This window comes from Brassica napus, chromosome C4 (genome assembly GCF_020379485.1).
Source record: "Brassica napus cultivar Da-Ae chromosome C4, Da-Ae, whole genome shotgun sequence".
Lineage (NCBI taxonomy): Eukaryota > Viridiplantae > Streptophyta > Magnoliopsida > Brassicales > Brassicaceae > Brassica > Brassica napus.
In genome coordinates, this window is record NC_063447.1 from 27,862,129 (window position 1) to 27,874,602 (window position 12,474).

The following is a 12,474-nucleotide window of genomic DNA, read 5'->3' on the forward strand; positions in this document are numbered from 1 at the left end:
TAAATAATTGATTTTAGTTGAAATAAATAAAACTCAACATTAATTTTAGAATAGAATTTTATAAATTTAAAATTTTAAAATACTGATGTTTTAATTAAAAAGTTTTTCAAATTTTAAAACCTTTCTGGAGCTTTTATAATTTTTGAAGTTGTATTTAAAAATATATATATATACATATATAATTTTTTCAAGTTTTTATTATTTTTGTTGTTTTATAACGTTTTTATGATTTTATTAAACTTTTAAAGATTTTTATACAACATTAATTTTAAGTTTTCATAAAAAAATGTTAAGTTTGTTATAATTTATAAAACGTTTTCTGGTTTCTAAAGTTTATCAAAATGTTTTTCACTTTTTTAAAAACTTTTTCAATATATAAAAGGTTTTTATGTTTTTTGTTAGATTTAATAAAATGTTTTTCAATTTTTAGAAAACGGTTTCAATTACAAATTTTTTTTAAAAAAAACTATTAAAACGTTTTCTCTTTGTCCTAAAATATTTTCAATTTATAAAACGTTTTATGTTTTAAAAAATTTATATAAACATTTCTTATAAACGATTAAAAATTATTATATTACAAAAACGCTTTCTAATTTTGAATTTTATTTTATTTATATATAAATAATTAAAATATTTATTATACACGATTTTTAAATTTTTTATTTAAGTAAACAAATTTTAAATAAAATTTGTTTTATTTTTTTTTTAATTTCCAACGGATTATATTTCCGTCGGAATTTCGTAGGAAATTTGTCCGTCCGAATACCATTGAAAAATTTTCCACCGAAATTTCGTTAGAAATTAGTCATAAAAACCGACGAAATTCCGACGAATTTTATTTTCCGACGAAATAGAACCGATGAATTTTTTTCGTCGAAAATGACTTATTCCGACGGATTTTTGACGAAATCGTCAGTAAGAAACAAGCTGTTTTCTTGTAGTGTAAGTGGGATGAATCAATGTTGAAATTAGATAAACATGTTAACATTAGGGGTGTCAAAATGAGTTAGCTCGCTCAATTCAGCTCAGGTCATAATAAGCTTGAATGTTTCATCAGTTCAATATCATATTTTATTGAATGGGCAGCCGCGTGGACATATAGTTCCTCAAAGAGGTTTACGGCAGGGGGATCCCGTATCCCCTTATCTATTTATCATGTGTAATGAGGCTTTGATTGCAAATATTAAGAAGGCTGAAAGGAGTAATCAATTCACGGGAATGAAGGTTGCCAGAGCTTGCCCTTCGATTTCTCATCTGTTGTTCGCAGACGATAGTTTTTTTTTTGTAAGGCACAGAAGGAAGAATGTCACACTATCCTTAGGATTTTGAAGGAATATGAGGTGGTCTCGGGCTAACTGACTAATTTTCATAAATCCTCGATTCAATTTGGACATAAGATTGAGTCCACTAGACAGGAGTTGAGAGACATCCTAGGGATACATAATTTAGGAGGGATGGGATCATATCTGGGTCTGCCGGAGAGTCTTGGGGGATCCAAGATACAAATTTTTGGATTTGTTCAGGACCGTTTGAATAATAGGGTGAATGGATGGACGTTTAAATTTTTTTCTAAAGGTGGGAAGAAAGTAATCATTAAATCAGTAGTCACGGCTTTGCCTAACCATGTGATGTCGGTTTATCGGTTACCAAAGGCAACGGTGAAGAAATTGACGAGTGCGGTATCAAAATTTTGGTGGAGCCCAGGGGGAAATACAAGGGGTATGCACTGGAAGTCATGGGACAAAGTATGTACAAATAAGGACGAATGAGGTATGGGTTTTAAGGACATAACGGATTTCAATACGGCTATGCTTGGAAAGCAATTGTGGAGGCTGATAGAGAAGCCTTCAACTCTTTTTGCTAGAGTTTTTAAAAGACGGTACTATAGGAATGCCTCACCGTTAGAACCGATCCATTCATACTCCCGTTGTATGGTTGGAGGAGTATTGTATCTGCTAGATCTCTGGTTAGCAAATGACTAATCAAAGGGTGGGAATGGGGTCCTCTATCTCTGTATGGAGTGATCCATGGCTCCCAACCACTCGCCCGAGACCAGCAAAAAAAATCAACATGACACTTATCAGGACCTCACAGTGGACTCTTTGATAGATCCAATTTCACGAACTTGGAAGTCGCAAGAAATTCGGGATTTGGTGGATCCCCAGGATGCTCAAATTATTGAAAGTATTCCTTTGAGTAAGACTCAGATGGTGGATAGGAATGGATGGCACTTCACATATAATGGGAAATATTCAGTTAAATCAGGATATCAGTTAGAACGGGTCTATCCGGACAAGGCAAAACCATCAGTGTTTTATGGTCCCACAGTGGATATTCTGAAAGCGTTCTGCTGGGAGGTGAGATGCCCTCCGAAGATTAAACACTTTTTATGGCAAATGGTATCCGGATGTATAGCTGTTAAGAAGAATTTGCAAGCAAGAGGAATGAAGGGAGATATTTGTTGTGTTAGATGTGAAGCTGAGGAGGAATCAATAAACCATGTGTTTTTTTAGTGCCCTCCTGCGCGTCAAGTTTGGGCTTTGTCAAAGATACCGTCTAACCCAGCCTACTTCCCCACTAGTTCTCTATTTACGAATATGGATCATCTTTTCTGGAGGGTACTCCCGAAAATGGAAGATCATCAGTTTGCGTGGATATTATGGTATATTTGGAAATGAAGGAATAATAAGGTTTTTAGTAATTTGGATATTGATCCAAGAGATATACTTACGCTTGCAGAAACTGAATCAACACTTTAGGCTGAGGCTCAGGTGATGAAAACTAAGCAGGTACCACAACAGACTGAGGTTTTAAATCGCCAGCCGCGGGTTGGTCGTTGGTGCTTTGTAGATGGTTCCTGGAAAGATAAAGAACCTTATTCAGGTCAAGGATGGTATAGCATACTCGAGGGCTTTCATGGATTGATGGGTGCAAGGAATTCTAGGGCATGTATTTCACCTCTTCATGCAGAGATGGAAGCACTGATATGGGCTATGGAATGTATGAGGAAATTACATCAGTTTCAGGTTACTTTTGCTACAGATTGTTCTCAATTGGTGAAGATGGTTTCGGAACCAGAGGAATGGCCGGCGTTTGAGAGTTATCTGCACGACATAAAGCTATTGAAGACACGTTTTACTAGCTCAGAGATTATTTATGTACCCCGGACGGAAAATCCAAAGGCGGATAGTCTAGCACGATGTGCCAGAAAACAATCGTCTTTCGTCGTTCACATGGATGCGGAGTTACCAGATTGGTTCGCAGAGTCTATATGAGTCTGTTTGTTGATGACCAAAAAAAAAAAAAAAAAGCTTGAATGTTTCATGAGCTAACTCAGCTCATCACATTTATTATATGAGCTTCAATATGTAAACTCGAACTTAGATCATATAGATCATGAGTTAAATGAGCTAACTCGCGATCAAACATAAATAAAATAAAATAATTTTCATAATATATTTAAAATTCAAATACTAAAATCTAAGACATTAATATTAAATACTAAATAAATTAAACACCTAATAATAGGTTAACTTTAGAAGATAATATGATTAATATATAAACAATTTTTCTTTTACATAAAAAAGTAGATGTCATCAATATATATATATATATATATATATATATATATATAAGTATATATAAAAACAACCAGTAAAAAGTATATGTTTGAAAACAACCAGTTATTAGGTTATAACTCATTTTACCACTCCTAGTTAACATCACAAAACTAGATATAGATATTGATGAAATGTTTGAAAATGTTGGAGAAATGCAAACCCGTTAATAAAAAGTTTCTCTAAATTTATTTTAAATAAAGCATTCAAGTCTAAAGTTAGATTCAGTCATTTTATCATTTAGGGTTATACTCTAAACCTAAATGATCTGCATCCACAAGTTTTTAATATGCATATTTCAATTTGGTTATTCTCTTATAGTTTATTGTTGTCTTGTCCAAATATATCACCAAATTAATATTTCAATATTACTTGAAATAGGAAATTATAGTACATCACCTTTTGTTTAATCGTTGTTGCTTTCTAACTAAAAGGGGAAATTTTATTTTAACCACTTTCATGGTACCACTTCTCATTTTTTACCACTACTAAAGGGATATTTTCAAAAATACTTTATTCATTAAGTGGCAAAAGACTCTAATACCCTTGTTATCTATATATATAATAAATCATTATTTAAATAAATAAAAAGCAAAAAAAAATTTAAAATTAAATTTTTTTTATGTATTCGAATTATACTTTTTCAAATTCGAACTTTTTCTAATTTTTTTTTTTGATTTTTTTCGAATTTTTTTTTATTTTTTTCAAAATTTCTTTTTGAAAATCGAAAAATATATTTGAAACTATTTTTAAATTTTTTATATATTTTTAAGCATTTATTTATATATTTCTTAGAAACCTAAATTTTACATTCCAAAAACCTTACTCCACCCCTCAACTTTAAACCCTAAGTCTAAATTAGTTAACCCTAGGGGTATAAATGTCTTTTACCCTTCATTAAAAGTAAGGATAAAATGGATTAGTGTAAACATGAAAAGTGGTACTATGAATGTGGTATTTGTGGCAATTTCTCTAATTAAAACTAGTATTAATATGTATTGTTATTAAAAAAATGATTAAAAATAAATGCATCAATTACATATAAAAAAAATGTTCACATATCTTAAAATTTTATGATACCAGATTTTAAATTTGGATTTGTTAGATCCAAAATAACAATTATTCATATCCAGATCTGCCTACATAAAAAAAAAAGATTTGCCTACATAAAGATATCATATATATAAATGAACATAGATAATTAAATAATATTACGGAGTTACAATTTTATCTTCAAAAGAGAATATAATGGTGTTGATTGGTTCGACTGTGCCTGTAAATTTTTTGATATATAAATTTAGTTGTAGGTAAATTAGTTGTTAAAGTTTTTACTGTATGCTTTTTTTTTGCATAGACTTTTGTTGTAGTTGAATTTGTTGTAGTTGTAAGTTATTGTTGTAGATATTTTAAAATAAAATATTTTAAATAAAATATGTCATGTATATATATAATAATTATTTTTTTAATTAAGATAATTTATATTAATATTTTTTTATAAATTATCAAAATTTACTGTTATTTAAAATGCAATATTTAAATAGTATTTATGCTATTTAAAATATTTCAGTAATTTAAAAAAAACCTAAATTAAATTAAAATATTTATAGATATCTTTATCATGATTATCTAATTTATATGATATTATAGATAATTTGTTCATTTTACAGATTCTACAGCATATATAAAAGAAAATGTAAGTTTTTGGCCTAAAATACATAATAAAAAGTTTGCTTTTATTTTTTACTGTACCTCTAAAAGTTAAAGTAAAAATGGTTAGTAAAATTTAATAGAAACTTGATATTGGTTTTAACTTTTAAAAATAAAGCTATATTGTGATTAGTAAAGTTCAGTCACTTAAAAATAAATAAAACTAAAGAAGGAAGACAAAACCCAACTAATCTCCCATTCACCCCTAGTACGTATTTTTAATAAGTCAATGTTCACCGACCAAGCAAACTAAAATCTAAAACCAACGTAAGTTTAATGAAGTATTTTTTTCATTTTTGGAGAATATTGACTTTTCGTTTGCCGTCCAGAAAAAGGAAGACTTTTTTATAGCAGTTTTCTACGCCCAATAACTAATTACCAAAAGGTCCAAAAAAATTAGGATTTTCTTGTCATTTAAAGCGTCTATGGATGTCCAAAGAAAATCAAACCCATGACGGAAGCTCTAGCTGGAACCCCTTTACCACTAGCCCAAAACCACTTGGTTAAAAAGAAGACTTTTCATGTCGAAAAAAAAAGAAACTTTTCATTTGATCATTCCATTAGGTTTCTTCATTTCAAACAACGATGCCAGAGAACACCTTCATCGGCTGTAGTTGTCTGAAAAGCGGTCACAGTCTCAATCCCTCGGAAGTGGTACAGTCCCTCACTCTCACGTTCACCCGCTCCAATCAGCGTCCTCGTGGTGCGGTCCTGCAAAACCACAAGTCTATTAGTAACTTGGCGAACAATAGATTGATCAGTTAATAGTTATCCGAAAGATATCAGGTTTGTGTGAAACCCATCCACATAATACACGTTTTTCAAGTGTATATTGGATGTTAATTGAATGGTGCCTTGTTGATTAGACAAAACGTCGGCTCCGGCTGGTAGTGTCACGGGAACTGGTGCAACTGGTCGAATGTCTTTGAGAAGGTCAAAGCGGCCAGTCATGTGATGTGTGGCCCTTGTATCCAAGATCCAAAGAAGTTCATCGTTCTTACCACTCAGACGTGTATCGGATCGTGTCTTTTGCGAGTTCATGAGAGTCACAAGCGTATGCCATTGTGCGTCGGTTATGCCAGGAAGTCCTTGTCGATCTGTTTCGGTTAGAGCAGAGTTTACTTTGATTTGAGTCGGTGAAGCAGCTATTTGGGAGGAGTTTGCTTGTGTTGAGTTTGTTGATTCCGTTGATGGTGTAGTGTTCTGTCCTCCTTGGTAGTTGTTTCTGTTTCTTGTTCTGGTTCCCCATCATTCTGGATATCCAATTATCAGAAAACATCATGTTGCTCTATGACCAAGACGGCCACAAGTGGTGCAAGTAATGTTTGCGTCTGGATTGACATATCGAGGTCAAGAACCATTGTTGTTTGAGTTTCCTTGTCGAGAGCTGTCATAGCTCTGGTTCGATTGTCGAGAGGTTGAAGATGAAGTTGAATGCACTGGTGTTTGAGCTGCGAAGCTAAGCACGCCGGTGGTTCTTTATGTGAGTTGATCTGGACGGTCTCGTTTTGTACTATGGTCAGATAAACGGTGTCAAGATCCGGAATAGGAATTTGAGCGCAAATTTGTGAACGAACTGGATCGTGAGTTGCGTCATCAAGACCGAAAAGAAAATCGTGTACTCTGATAATATCACGTTCTTTTTTTTGAGCTTCCATGAGATTGCAGTCGCACTTACCGCACTTGCACGAGCTAACTGTTAGACACTCAGCCATGGAATCCCATATTTTGGTTAGTCGACCGAAATAGTCTTCTAACGAGGATCTAGACTGTCGACAGGTTGCAAGAGATGCTCGAAGTTGCTGATATCTAGCTCTGCTTTTAAGTCCGAACCGGCGTTTGATGTGATCCCATAGGTCTTTAGCTTCTTCCTTATGAGAGATGTTGGACCGTAGCTTGGATTCGATAGTTAGTTTGATCCAAGTGACAAGAAGATGATTATTCGCCATCCAATCTTCATAATCAGCAGAGTCGGTAGTTGGTTTTGGTATGGTGCCATTGATGTTAGGAGTTTTCAAGGCTCCTAAGACAAATGTTGTAGTATAGTGATTGTCGAACCAGTTCTGAGGGATATCAAAGCACTGAGAATGCAAGTACTCACTTAATCTAAGTGCAACCAATGATTTAGATGAGTTTTAAACTACTACTAATACTAGAAAGCAATAACAAAATGATACTATCTTGACTAAGGGAAAAGAGAACTCATGGGCATAGGGATTAGACCTTAGGTGATCAAGTATCGAACTAAGGATGGCAAATGATCAATCAAACTATCAATCTTAAGCCTAGACACAATTCTAAGCAAGCTCTATGTCTAGATAAATGCTCATTTGCTAACATATCTCAAACATCAAATGTCTTTGGTTGAATAATATGAAAGCAATCATTACTAACAAGTCTATTAGCTATCTTAGCACCTTTAACAACAAATGTCTTTGGCAAAGTATACTAAAAGCCTAGGAGAGTTGTCTCAGGCATTTCATCAAACACCTTTCGGGTGGGAAATGCCTATTGATCAACTTTTGAGTGGCCAACTCAGAAGATGCATTAGGAATACTCTACTAGCAAGGAACAAGAATGATCTACACTAAAACATTCTAGAACTAACCTAATCACCCTTAATCTCCCTAACCCATGAATTCAAAAGGTGATTACTCACTAATCTCCATGATTCCTCTTAAACCCATATTGGATTTCAGATTAACCATGTAGAGAAATAGATAAGAAATCAACAAGAACACAAGATGAAAGCAATGAAATCTGAATCAAAAGAGGTTTTTTACTAGTTCTTCTCTCCAAAAAAAAAGAGATTCTCTCTGGTGGCTTACAAAGGTCCTTAAAAACATAGGTTTTCAGAAGTAAAAACGTGCATAATGAAATGACCAAAAGGCCCTTGAGAAATCATGAATTCGCCAAACAAATAGATGCGGAGCGACCTCGGCACGTCGCTGCGAGAGGTCGCTCCTGGGTCGTTTCTTCGTGAGCGACCTGGCTGTGTCGCTCTGAAGACGTCGTTCTCGGGTCGTCTCCTCGCGAGCGACCTGGCTGTGTCGCTCTGAAGACGTCGCTCCGGACCTCGTTGGATGTCGTCTCGCCATGGAAACGCGAGCGACCTTGAAACGTCGCTCTGGCAAGTCGCTCAGGGAGGGGTGTCTCGCGATAGAAACGCGAGCGACCTCTCTACGTCGCTCTGGCAAGGTCGCTCCGAGATATGTGTCACGGCGACTTCATGTAGTCGCTCCGGGAAGTCGCTCCAGGCAGTGCTCGTCCAAAGATCACTCTAATCACCTCCCTTGAGTTCCAAATGTACCCAAATGTCTCCAGGAACTCCATGTGGTACTCCAATACCTAATAGAGACATATGTATGCAAAATGCAACCTAGACATGGCTAAATCCTAATCTATATGATGAAAATGCACATGAATAAATGGATAAAGCAATGTGAATATGCAAGATATCAACTCCCCCAAACTTATTCTTTTACTTGTCCTCAAGTGAACTTTCTAGAACTCATAGGGAGAGAGGTTTGAAGGTGGGAGCTCATAGCCAAAAGAAACACACAAAGCACTCAAATCAACATTTACATTCAGCATTAGTACACCCTCTCTTATTATACTCTAGCTTCTCTAGGCCTATCTCAACTCTTTTCATCCTTACATTCATCATCATGCATTCACACATGCAAATCAGCCAACTATCAAGTTCATTAAGCATAGCATCAAGTGAATTCTTGCAAATGGTCAATTGGTCCAAATCATTTGGTTGAGTAAGGGAAGGTTTTTATTCAAGTAGGTCAAGAGGTTCAAAATCCATGATCTTTTAAAGTGGTTTACTCTCAAAACAAGTAGTCTTGACATTGCACATAATATATCTAAGAAAGGGACCAACTCATGCATACAATGCTCAATCTCCATTGTTCTACCCTTTTTCCAAACATACAGGTTCCACAATCACTTCCCAATGTCAAAACCCAACTCCCATCTCTCACCAAAAGATCCCAAGAATACTTTGCACATAAAACTCTTTTTCTTTGAAATCTATAAAGGATTTTCTCAACTTCTAAACAAATCTTAACTCTAAACAACTTTGCTAGCTCCTTTTTTCTTTCTCTTTTTTTTTTTTTTTATATATATATTTTTTTTTTTCGGGGCCAAGACTTTTCATAAACTCGAGCTAGACGTTTATCTATTAATTCCAATAAGATTATCTATTTGAACACAAAGAGTCTATTCTTTTCCTTTGAAATTTTCATGCTTCCAAACCATAGTCACCACACTCACCCCCACCTATAGCTAGACAATAGAGTGCCTAATCTAGCAAGAATGAAGACCAAGCATTGTCGTTCCCGATACTCTCAACATTATGCACATGTAAGGCTTTCCGAAAAAGGCCTCACTCATCAAATAATGAAAGCTTAAAAGAAAGGAAAGGTTTTGGGAGTGGTCTACCACTAGAGTTTGTCAAAATAAGATTGGCATAAAGGATGTGACAACTCAAGTGTGTATAGCCATGACTCAGTACACAAGGGACCATGAGCAAAAAGCATTAAGTTCGTTCAGTTCAAATAAGGTTGTAGTTGGCTTCAAAGACTGAGTTTCAGCAATCAACAAGTTTCAGGAAGAGTCTTCAAGGCTCGAAGCGTACAAGTGTTTTTGAGAGGTGCATAAGCTATTCAGGTGCAAAGTAATGTTCTTTACAAGGCATTTCAAATCATTGCTCCCAATGCAAGTAAATGCAACCTATATGCTCTAGACTCTCCTAGAAATGCCAATGATGCAAACTAAATGAATTTTTTTTATGCAAATATATATGTATAATGCAATGCATGAGACTCAAAATCATCAAAGCAAACGTGATCAAATACTTGGTACCTCCCCCAAACTTAAATAACACAGTCTCTGTGTTGTCAAGGAGAGAGAGATACCCAAAAAGAGAAAACTAATATGCAAAAATGAAATGGTATATACAAGGGAAAGTAGTGGGTTACCTTCTATGGAGAATGAGTAGAGGGAGATGATCCCTCCTCGTCGTCCTCAGGTGGTAACTCTTCAAGGTGCTCATCAGTAAGAGTGCCCATCTCTTCAATGTAGAAGGCTTGCCCGAACACAGTTGGTTTCTTCATTTTCTCCTTGATGTCAAAGTGGAGAACATGCCCTTTACCCAAATGGAGATCAATCGTGCCCTCTTTCACCTTAACAATTGCTCCTGCTGTAGCTAAGAATGGCCTTCCAAGAATCAATGGGTCCTGAGCCTCCTCACCCATCTCAAGCACCACAAAATCTGTAGGTATCTCATACCTTCCAATCTTCACAGGTAGGTCCTCTAAGATGCCCACAGGGTACTTCACTGAACGATCAGCTAACACCAGAGAGAGTTTACACTTCTTGTACTGAGTGAATCCAAGCTTCTTTGCAACAGACAAAGGCATCACGCTGACACTAGCTCCCAAATCGCAGAGACATTTCTCAAATACCATAGGTCCAAGAGCACAAGGTAGTGTAAAGCATCCTGGATCCTCTAACTTCTCTGGAACATCAAGCCTTTGGATGATGGCACTGCACTCATGGGTAAGAATCATCATGCTTTCCATTTCCTTCTTCTTTGCAGCTACAACATCTTTCAGGAACTTGTTGTATTGAGGAATCAACATGAAAGCATCGATGATGGGCATTGCAACCTGAGCTTCACTCATTTGCTTCTCAAACAAAGCCTTGTACTTCTCTAGCAGCTGCCTCTTGAATCTACCAGGGAATGGTAGTTTGGGTTCATAGGGAGGAGGAACAAAAGAATTCTCACTTGCTGGAGCAAGAACTTCACCATCTTTCACTGTTTTCTTCGCTTCCCCAACCTTTCCTTTACCCTTGGCTTCCACAATCTTCTCCAAGATTTCATCATTGATTTTCTCATCAACAATCACCACTTCATCATCTAAGTTGATGGCCACCTCTTCACCTAGTTTTCAGCATCCCTGGTGAGGGTTGTAGGAGGTAACTGCTTACCACTCCTAAGGGTGATAGCTTTGGCCTCCTTGGGGTTTTGGTCAGATTTTCCAGGTAGAGATCCTTGCTGGCGAGTCTGGTGAGTGTTCATGGAAGCAAACTGATTCTCTAAATTCTTGACTGTAGAAGCAAGATGTGAGAACTTGTTGTTGAGCTCATTGTAGCTCCCATCAATCTTGGAATGAAGGTTCTTCAACTCATAACCAACATGCTTCTCACTTCTAGTCTGAGACTCCAAGATTTGTTTCAGCAGGGTGTCAGTGCTGCTCTCTTGAGGAGCAGAGGAACCAGATGAGGGGTTTTGCTGAGGTTGATAGCTGCCTTGCTGGTTGTTTCGAGGCGGATAACCACTCTGTTGGTTGTTGGGATAGGATTTCTGTTGGTAGTTGTTGTACTGAAAGTTGGGCTCTTTTTTGTACCAGCTACCATTGTTGTTGATGAAACACAGCTCTTCCTGACCTTCCAAACCTTCAACCTCATGGACAACAGGTGGTGTCTCTTGGCTTGGGTTACCAACAAAGTGCAGCTGCTCTTGTGTGGCTTTATCAGCAAGGAGGATGTCTATCTTATCCTGTAGAGCTTTCAACTCCTTCCTCGTCTGCTTATCATCTGTTCGACTGCTTCTGTCGTGGTCTCCACTGTAGACTGCATCACTCTTTACCATGTTGTCAACCAGCTCCTCTGCATCTTCCTCAGTTCTCCCCAAGAAGAACCCATTGCTAGCTGTATCCAGTCTGGCCCTGTACTTAGGAAGAGCACCACGGTAGAATGTGCTCAGCAAGCTCTCCTTAGAGAAACCATGGTGTGGGCATTGAGATTGGTAGCCCTTGAATCTCTCCCAGGCTTCACTGAAGCCTTCTAAGTTCTTCTGTTGGAAACTTGAGATCTCATTTCTCAGCTTAGCAGTTCTTGAGGATGAGAAGAATTTCTCCAAGAATGCTCTCTTGCACTCATCCCAAGTAGTGATAGAGTCGCTGGGTAGAGACTTCTCCCACTGACGTGCCTTATCCCCCAAAGAGAAAGGGAATAACTTCAGCTTTAAGGCATCCTCAGACACACCATTGGTTTTTGACAACCCACAGTAGCTGTCGAACCTATCCAAGTGATCAAATGGGTCCTCTAGAGCCAAGCCATGATACTTGTTGTTCTC

The 12,474-nt window shown here is 36.4% G+C and overlaps 1 non-coding gene across 1 annotated transcript; it reads left to right on the forward strand.

Annotated features, from left to right (window-relative positions):
* Window positions 1-12,118: 12,118 nt before the first annotated feature.
* LOC125586536 lies at window positions 12,119-12,225 on the forward strand. Its single transcript, XR_007323072.1, has one exon. It is a non-coding gene; the product is annotated as a small nucleolar RNA R71 (small nucleolar RNA).
* The last annotated feature ends 249 nt before the right edge of the window (window positions 12,226-12,474 follow it).